The following is a 9,031-nucleotide window of genomic DNA, read 5'->3' on the forward strand; positions in this document are numbered from 1 at the left end:
CCTGAGCTAAGGTGACTGGAGGAAGAATTCTGGGAGTTGAAGTCCACAAGTCTTAAAGCTGTCGAGTTTGAAGACCCCTGCTATAAATGGAAGGAGAAATATGAGCCACAATTCAAAGTACAACTACAGTTAGTCCTCAACTTATGAACTTTTAGCAGCCATTTGACATCATGAGGTCACTGAATGATTGGTGGTTATGACTGATCCTTGGAATTCTGCCTGATCCAGCAGCCCCACAGCTACGTGATCACAATCTAGGTACTTGGCAAACCACACATGTGACTAGTTGCCAAGCACACTGCAGTAACATGATCAACATTGTTACCTTCCATGCCAATTTCCCCAGAAAGTCTATGCTGAAGCTGGTGGGGAAGATTGCAGGGAGCTGTAATAAGCTTCCCAACCTGCATACCATCCCTCAGCCTCTCTGCGCTTGCCCCATGCCAGCCACTTATGTGCCCACATTTCCCCACCCCAGCCTGTGTGGCTCCTCTTGTTTAGCCCACACACTCTTATGTACTGTCTCCAATTCATGCAGCATCTTTCATATCCCTGCTCACCCTTTCCATATTATGCTGCACCTTTCATGCACCCTTTCATAGCATCCTCCACACTCCCATTCAGTGGTGGGATTCAGGTGGTTTACACCGGTTCACGCAAGCCGGTTGTTAAATTAACCCCCCAGTGGATCCTGGGTGCTGCACTGCAATAGAGAAACGGGCAATGGAGTGGCCAGTGCAAGGGAAGGAAAAGTCTGCTTTCCTTCTTTCTTCTCCCTGCTCCTCCTCCTTCCGTCGTGCCGGCCTCTCCATTGCCCAGGATCCACTTTGATAGCCAGGGAAGTACACTGCTCAAAAAAATAAAGGGAACACAAAAATAAGACATCCTAGATCTGAATGAATGAAATATTCTTATTAAATACTTTGTTCATTACATAGTTGAATGTGCTGACAACAAAATCACACAAAAATTATCAATGGAAATCAAATTTAGCAACCCATGGAGGTCTGGATTTGGAGCTACACTCAAAATTAAAGTGGAAAAAAACACTACAGTCTGATTCAACTTTGGCGTAATGTCCTTAAAACACGTCAAAATGAGGCTCAGTAGTGTTTGTGGCCTCCACGATGCCTGTATGACCTCCCTACAATGCCTGGGCATGCTCCTGATGAGGTGGTGGATGGTCTCCTGAGGATCTCCTCCCACACCTGGACTAAAGCATCCCCAACTCCTGGACAGTCTGTGGTGCAAAGTGGCGTTGGTGGATGGAGCGAGACATGATGTCCCAGATGTGCTCAATTGGATTCAGGTCTGGGAGCAGGCGGGCCAGTCCATAGCATCAATGCCTTCATCTTGCAGGAACTGCTGACACACTCCAGCCACATGAGGTCTAGCATTGTCTTGCATTAGGAGGAACCCAGGGCCAACCGCACCATATATGGTCTCACAAGGGGGTCTGAGGATCTCATCTTGGTACCTAATGGCAGTCAGGCTACCTCTGGCGAGCACATGGAGGGCTGTGTGACCCCCTAAAGAAATGCCACCCCACACCATTACTGACCCACTGCCAATTTTGCCAATCTTGGTGTTCTCTGGCAAATGCCAAACCTCCTGCACGGTGTTGGGGTGTAAGCACAATCCCCACCTGTGGATGTTGGGCCCTCATACTACCCTCATGGAGTCTGTTTCTGACCGTTTGAGTAGCCCCATGCACATTTGTGGCCTGCTGGAGGTCATTTTGCAGGACTCTGGCAGTGCTCCTCCTGTCCCTCCTTGCACAAAGGCGGAGGTAGCAGTCCTGATGTCTGTTTGTTGCCCTCCTATGGCCTCCTCCACGTCTCCTGATGTACTGGCCTGTCTCCTGGTAGCACCTCCATGCTTTGGACACTACGCTGACAGGCACAGCAAACCTTCTTGCCACAGCTCGCATTGATGTGCCATCCTGGATGAGCTGCACTACCTGAGCCACTTGTGTGGGTTGTAGACTCCGTCTCATGCTAGCACTAGAGTGAAAGCACCACCAGCATTCAAAAGTGACCAAACCATCAGCCAGAAAGCATAGGAACTGAGAAATGGTCTGTGGTCACAACCTGCAGAACCACTCCTTTATTGGGGATGTCTTGCTAACTGCCTATGCTTTCGACCTGTTGTCTATTCCATTTGCACAACAGCATGTGAAATTGATTGTCAATCAGTGTTGCTACCTAAGTGGATAGTTTGATTTCACAGAAGTGAGATTGACTTGGAGTTACATTGTGTTGTTTAAGTGTTCCCTTTATTTTTTTGAGCAGTGTAATTTAACAACTGGCTCGCCCAGGGTTAGGTTGGCCATTGAGGGAGGCTCAACCCACATGTGTGGCAGAGCTGCAAGACAGGGATGGGCCATGCCTCCCATGCAGAGGTGGGCTGCTGGGAGTTTGCTAAGACTCTGTGGGGCTTGGAGATATAACCTCAGAAAGACAAGCAGCAAGGGAAAGCTCTTAACAGGCTTAATTGAACTTCTGGGTGTTCAGCCAAGAGCATTTCACACCTCATAAAAGTGTTGCAAGCTAGATAAACAATCCACTCAGTGCTTGTGAGAGAGCGCCATTGAGAAAATCAGATAACATAGCCACTAGCCTTCGAGGGGATTAATTCCCAAATAATAAGAATCAGATAACTCACCAGAAACTCCACTAAGACTCCAAGATCCCTCTCACAGTCACTGCTATTAAGCCTGGTTTCACCAATCTTTTATTTAAGTATTAAATGCACGCAATAATAAACAACTTTTTGGTATATATCTTTTTTTTTATAATTAGGGCAAAGAAGCAAAGTTGAGTTGGCCACACCCACCCAGTCACATGACCACCCAGCCACACCCACCCACCCAGTCATTAGGGCAGAGAGCCCCTTGCTAAAAAATTTGAAGCCCACCCCTGCTCCCACGACAGCTAAACTGACCCTGGGCAAACTGGTTGTTAAATTATTTGAATCCCTCCACTGCTCCCATTCCCCTCTTCACTCTCTCCCTCACCCAGCAGCACCCATTTATCGGCCTGCAGGTCTGGGACTTGCATCTTCCCCACTAACTTTGGTTGTGGAGAATCTGGCAGGAAGTTCCCTTACCTAATGACTGTAGGATTCAATTAACAAAGGCAACTGGGTCTTCAGTGATTGCTATCGCTAAGCAATGCAGTTGCACCTTATGTTTGCATTGCTTAGCAATGGAAATTCCAGGTCCAATTGCCATTGTAAATTGAGGACTATCTGTATTGTCATTCTCATTCCTCAGTTAGTTTGCATTAGAAAATGCATGGCACCTCAGCAACATCCTTACACATCCTTGATTGGGATGTAAAATTTTAATCCTGCTCCAGTAAAATTAGTGGAACCTCACCAGTAAATCCAGTAGGAGTAAAATGTAACACTCTGTGCTGTACAAAATGTACTGCAGTTTAACTTCTGTATGCATTCATCAAACAGCTGGAGATGGAGAAGGCATTAAAAAAAATAATCAAGGCCACCATCCAAAGTTAGATGTGTCTATGTCCCATTTAGAACATGATAGTCTTTTAGAAGCCTGACATTCTGCTTTTATCTCAAACCACAACTAGAAAAATGATAATTGTCTTGGCGTAAGTACATACTTTGCCTGAGACTTTGTTCCAAAACTTTGACCATTTGGCTTTCAAATGCATACCAGCTGACAAATCTGCACTCAGATGCAAAAGGCCCCAAATGGGAACAATAGTAAAATTAGTCCTCTAATGTGTCCAAAGAAACCTTTGTGAATCTAGTCCTGTTTATTTGTTGAAGATTTAAAGCAAATTAAGCCAAAGAGACTCCATTCCGAAGAGGACAATCAGTTCCCAGACTTATAATGGGGCAACTTTTTTTTTTCTTTACTGTAGACGTTTTAGAACTGGGAACAATCAGCATATTATGATATAGCTTCATCTTGATTTAGCAAAAGGGCATATGCAGCATGCTATTTTTCTGTTGGATACATGGGGAAAAAAGTATTTGCTAATGCCATCCTTTGTTCACCAGGCAAGCACCAAGCCCTAATGAGCCATTGACTCACAAGTGGTGGCAATTTTTAAAGATTTGAGATTTATCATTCCACTTTAATTTTTTGAGGTCTTGGGCACTGGTATGATGTTGCCAATACTGCCAATCTAAGCAACACAACACAAGGGTTTGTTGGCTAGGGAATACTGGGGTTGAAGTCCACACATCTTAAAGTTGCCAAGATTGAAAAACACTGATCTAAAAACACCTTTCCCAAGCTAGCCCAGGAAAAGTTGGGCCTTGAGAGAGAAATATCGGTGCTGTGAGGCAGAGAATAACAACCAATAAAATCAGTGGCAAACATCAGCTTTGTAAAACATGAAAATACAGTGAGGGAATGGCAAAAAAAGAATGTTATATTACACATTACCAAAAAAACCAAACAAAAAACCAACATAAATAAAATGCACATTTAATCTGCATAAGATAAACTGCAATGTCTCAAATTAACAACCAGCAACAATAGGTGGGAACATTGGTTAGAATTCCATGCCTTTATTGATTTATAGATTGAACACATCTGGAAGGCACTAGACTGTGAAAGATTAATCTAATCTCTTGAGTCGTCCACTGGTTCCAGAGGCATGCAACAATAATCAAACAATACATTACGATTCAGCAGAAAACACAAAATAAACCCAGTTGGGTACTGTAAGCAATCCAAAGTACAAAGTGCTGTGTTCCTGTGGCTTAAATGAAAAATAGGTGTTCTTGGTTTAGGATCAACACTGAAAAAATTAGATGCCTATTTCAGAATAATTCTTCAATTGGCTACAATCAAGCCGAGAAGTCAGAATGAAGTGTGCTTAGAAGGATTCAAAAGTTGGGGCCCTGTTTGAAGTTCATCAGCCAAAGAGGATGATGACAAAGATGATTAGGAGACTGGAGCAGAGGTGGTATTCAGCAGGTTCTGACCAGTTCTGGAGAACCAGTAGTGGACATTTTGAGTAGTTCAGAGAACCGGCAAATATCACCTCTGACTGGAGATTTTACAATATCCTTCCCCTGCCACACCCACCAAGCCACACCCACAGAACCGGTAGTAAAAAAAAAATGAATCCTACCACTGGACTGGAGGCTCAAACATATGAAGAACGGTTGCTGGAATTGGGTATGTCTAGTCCAATGAAAAGGACTAGGGGAGGCATGATAACAGTGTTCCAATATCTCAGGGGCTGCCACAAAGAAGAGGGAGTCAAGCTATTCTCCAAAGTAACTGAAGGAAAGCCAAACAGCAATGGATGAATAGTAATCAAGGAGAGAAGCAACCTAGACCTAAGGAGGAATTTCCTGAGAGTTAGATCAATTAATCAGTGGAACAACTTGCCTCCAAAAGTTGTGAATGCTCCCACACTGGAAGTTTTTAAGAAGAGATTGGACAACCATTTGTCTGAAATGGTATAGGGGTTCCTGTCTGAGCAGGGGGTTGGTCTAGAAGACCTCAAATGTTCCTTCCAACTCTGTTATTCTGAGTAAGAGATATGGTATAATCCAATGAACAGCCTAAGGGATTTGAGGTTCAAACCAGTTCCATACTATAAAAAAAAATAATTGAGTTTATGAAACATATAAATGTAATATTTAATTTCATTACAGTTATAGCCCCCATACATTTATACATCTAACACACATATCTAACACTTTAAATATTACAATTTGGCAACAATTTAGAGAAGGGATTGAAAGAAGTAGAGTTTCAGGGAATGTAACTTTATTTTAAATCTTGGCCTTATTTCAGAATTGCAACAAGCCCAATTCAAATTCAAAGGCAGACGCTTTTTTTCTGTCCTAGTACAAGGGCAAATGTGGATTAGTAGACCAGATCTAACATAGCATATAGCAGATTGGTTAACAGATAAAGGAACATAGTTTTTTAAATGAAATTAAAGATGTGTTTCACATACTGCTGTTTGAAACTTTATTCTTCTGTCTAGTAGTACAGAACAAACCAGTTTTCTTATTTCCAAGTATTCCATTAAGCCATCTATAAAATTTAAAATTCGTATATCCAGACATGAAAACTTAGATCTAACTTGCTGAGTTTACAGTTTAGAATAAAAGTGGTATTTTAATAGCCTTAGCCAAAAACTAGATCTTTTCATATATAGTAGTTCTACTGACAGAAGTCCACATATTATTATTTTTTAAAAAATTTATTTGTATAATTCTATTGTTCAAAATTGAGCTTCCTGCAAATGAACTGGAAAGAAAACCAACCTAAGTCACAGCTCATTTCCACAGCTTCCTTTGGACTGGGGGTTGCTCTTGGATAATACACTGCAAAATTTCCTTTTAGCGCTTGGAATTATCAGAGGAGATCTCAGAAAAGATGCATGGGGAAGAATTGAAGCTGTTTGGCTTGGCTCTTAGAAGTGAAGGGATGGCACTGTTTACCAAAGCAGCTTTGAGCCGTTGTTAAAGGACTCCAAAAATCTGCATAGCCCTGATGTGTAAGACAGTTGCTACATACGCAAGGAAGGCTATGTATTACCTTCAGTTTTAATTTTGTCAAAAGGTCTAAACAACATGACCTTGGATGGTCTTTAGCCAACCAGAATGCCCTCTACAAATGTGGACCGATTCTCTGAAATCTCAGCAGTACCTACTGCAGCCAAACCTTCTCTAAGCTGATGTCCATGCATCTGGAGAACATAAAAGGGGAGGCTGCTGAAACCTCTCTCTTGGAGTAGGATTCCCTACCCCATTTCTTTTCTAGGCTCTTTTAATTAAAAGAAAAAAACCCAAATGGGAAGCTGCAATGCTTCAAAGGGTCAATTTCTGAATCATCTTTATTTGTTCTATTGACATCCTTAGAAAATACAACTTGTAAGTGGTTGCAGCTCTGGGCTTTATTTGGAATGGGTGGTAAGCAGCCTCTTGATGGCCAGAAGGAAAGGAATATTTCTGCTGATAAAATGGATGTAACAGACTCTTAATGACTATGCAAGCCTTTTTATGAGCATTTTAGGAATGTGCCTCTAATTTGCTCTCAGAGTTTCAAATGTGCCCATTTCTGGTTTACATCTTGCCTTTCAAGCAAGGGGCTTGAAGAAGGTAGACCTGCTCTCTTTCATAAACTGATCTTCACCCAGATTTGCTTAGCTTTTGCAACATCGCTTGAGAGTCACATCAGCTCTCTGGTGAATTGTCAGAAGTATCCTTCCTCCTCCTTTATTTAATAGTCACATGCTGCACTACAGCTAAGAAAGTGAGGATGAAAATATAAATTGCATGGGAGCAATTTTCCAATGTATCACCTGGAAGCTGGTAATATGTGGCAGAACTATATGCATTGCAATGGGTTGATAACTAAAAAAAAAAAAAAAGTAGAAAGTTAAAGTGAAGGGAGTGTTCCAGTCTCTGAATTCTACACTGAGCTTCCAGAATTCAAAAAACTATGATTTTCAGTCAGTCCCCAGTGTCAGGCCAACTGTCAGTCATTCTCACAATGAGCTGTGACCAATGGACAAGAAATCAAGATTGGGGGAAGGGGGAGGGGTTTAAAAAATCAAATGTGAATTACTGGTATGCCATTCATGGCAAGAAAGATATCCCTCACCTCTCAGAAAACAATTAGATAAAGAATGAGTTTTTTCTGTACCTGGAATATTAAGAGACAACTTTGCAAAAGAAAGTAGGAAAAGAGGAAATTTCATTTAGATCCCTACAGGAAGGTAGGCACATGACTAGAAATACAGCAATTAAAAGTGTTTCTCAATCTTGACAAATTTAAGCTGGGTGGATTTCCAAAATTCCCCAGACAGCAAGCTAGCTGGGGAATTCTGGATCTCCACAAAGCTTAAAGTTGCTAAGGTTGAGAAACTCCAAGACTGATATATGCAATAATTTGTGCATTTTCTAACTTGTGTATCATGCCACCATGTTTAATTATGGCTTTTAATGAAAAGAAGGACTAGAGGTGACATGATAGCAGTGTTCCAATATCTCAGGGGCTGCCACAAAGAAGAGGGAGTCAAGCTATTCTCCAAAGCACCTGAGGGTAAGACAAGAAGCAATGGGTGGAAACTAAGCCAGGAGAGAAGCAACCTAGAACTAAGGTGGAATTTCCTGATAGAGCAATTAATTAGTGGAAGAACTTGCCTCCAGAAGCTGTAAATCAGGAGTGGGATTCAAAATTTTTAACAACTGGTTCTGTGGGCATGGCTTAGGTGGTGGACATGGCTTGGTGGTCATGTTATTGGCTGGGTGTGGCCAACTCAACATCACTCACATCGAGGCACGCATCTCCTCCCCTGGCCTCTCATGACTGTGGGGATGCTGCAATAGTTGTAAGTGTGAAAAATGGTCATAAGTCACTTTTTTCAGTGCCATTGTAACTTTCAATGGTCACTCCACACAAACAAAGTACCAGCAAAGGAGGGGAAAAGAAACTCCAGAGATGTTCCGGAGACAGGAAGTCTACTCCTGCCAAGAATGTAATAAGGGTTAATGGAGAGGCAGTTTCTGTAAGCAACACCAGAATGTTTCCTTCCTGCCTTCCTTACAGGATTAGACCAGTAATTTCTTCTAACAACTGGTTCTCCGAACTGCTTAGAATGTTAACAACCGGTTCTAGCAAATAGGTGTGAACTGGTAGAATCCCACCCCTGCTGTAAATGCTTCAACAAATGCTTGGAAGTTTTTAAGAAGAGATTGGACAACTATTTGTCTGAAATGGTATAGGCAGAGGAGGGCTTTGGGGATTCGCAGGGGTTCAGGAGATCCTCTAGCTAAGATTCTGCACAGTTCGGAGAATCTCCAAATCCCATACCTGGCCCACCCCACCCCGCCCCTTCCAGGAGTCCCCACATGGCCTTTTTTTTTTGGATGCAGGTAAGTTAGTGGTGGGATTCAAAAATTTTTACTACAGGTTCTGTGGGTGTGGCAGGGGAAGGATACTGTAAAATCTCCAGTCAGAGGTGGTATTTGCCAGTTCTCTGAACTACTCAAAATTTGTGCTATCAGTTCTCCAGAACTG

Source organism: Notechis scutatus, chromosome 6 (assembly GCF_049901735.1).
Source record: "Notechis scutatus isolate UNSWTSFEM ecotype Mainland chromosome 6, rNotScu1.2, whole genome shotgun sequence".
Lineage (NCBI taxonomy): Eukaryota > Metazoa > Chordata > Lepidosauria > Squamata > Elapidae > Notechis > Notechis scutatus.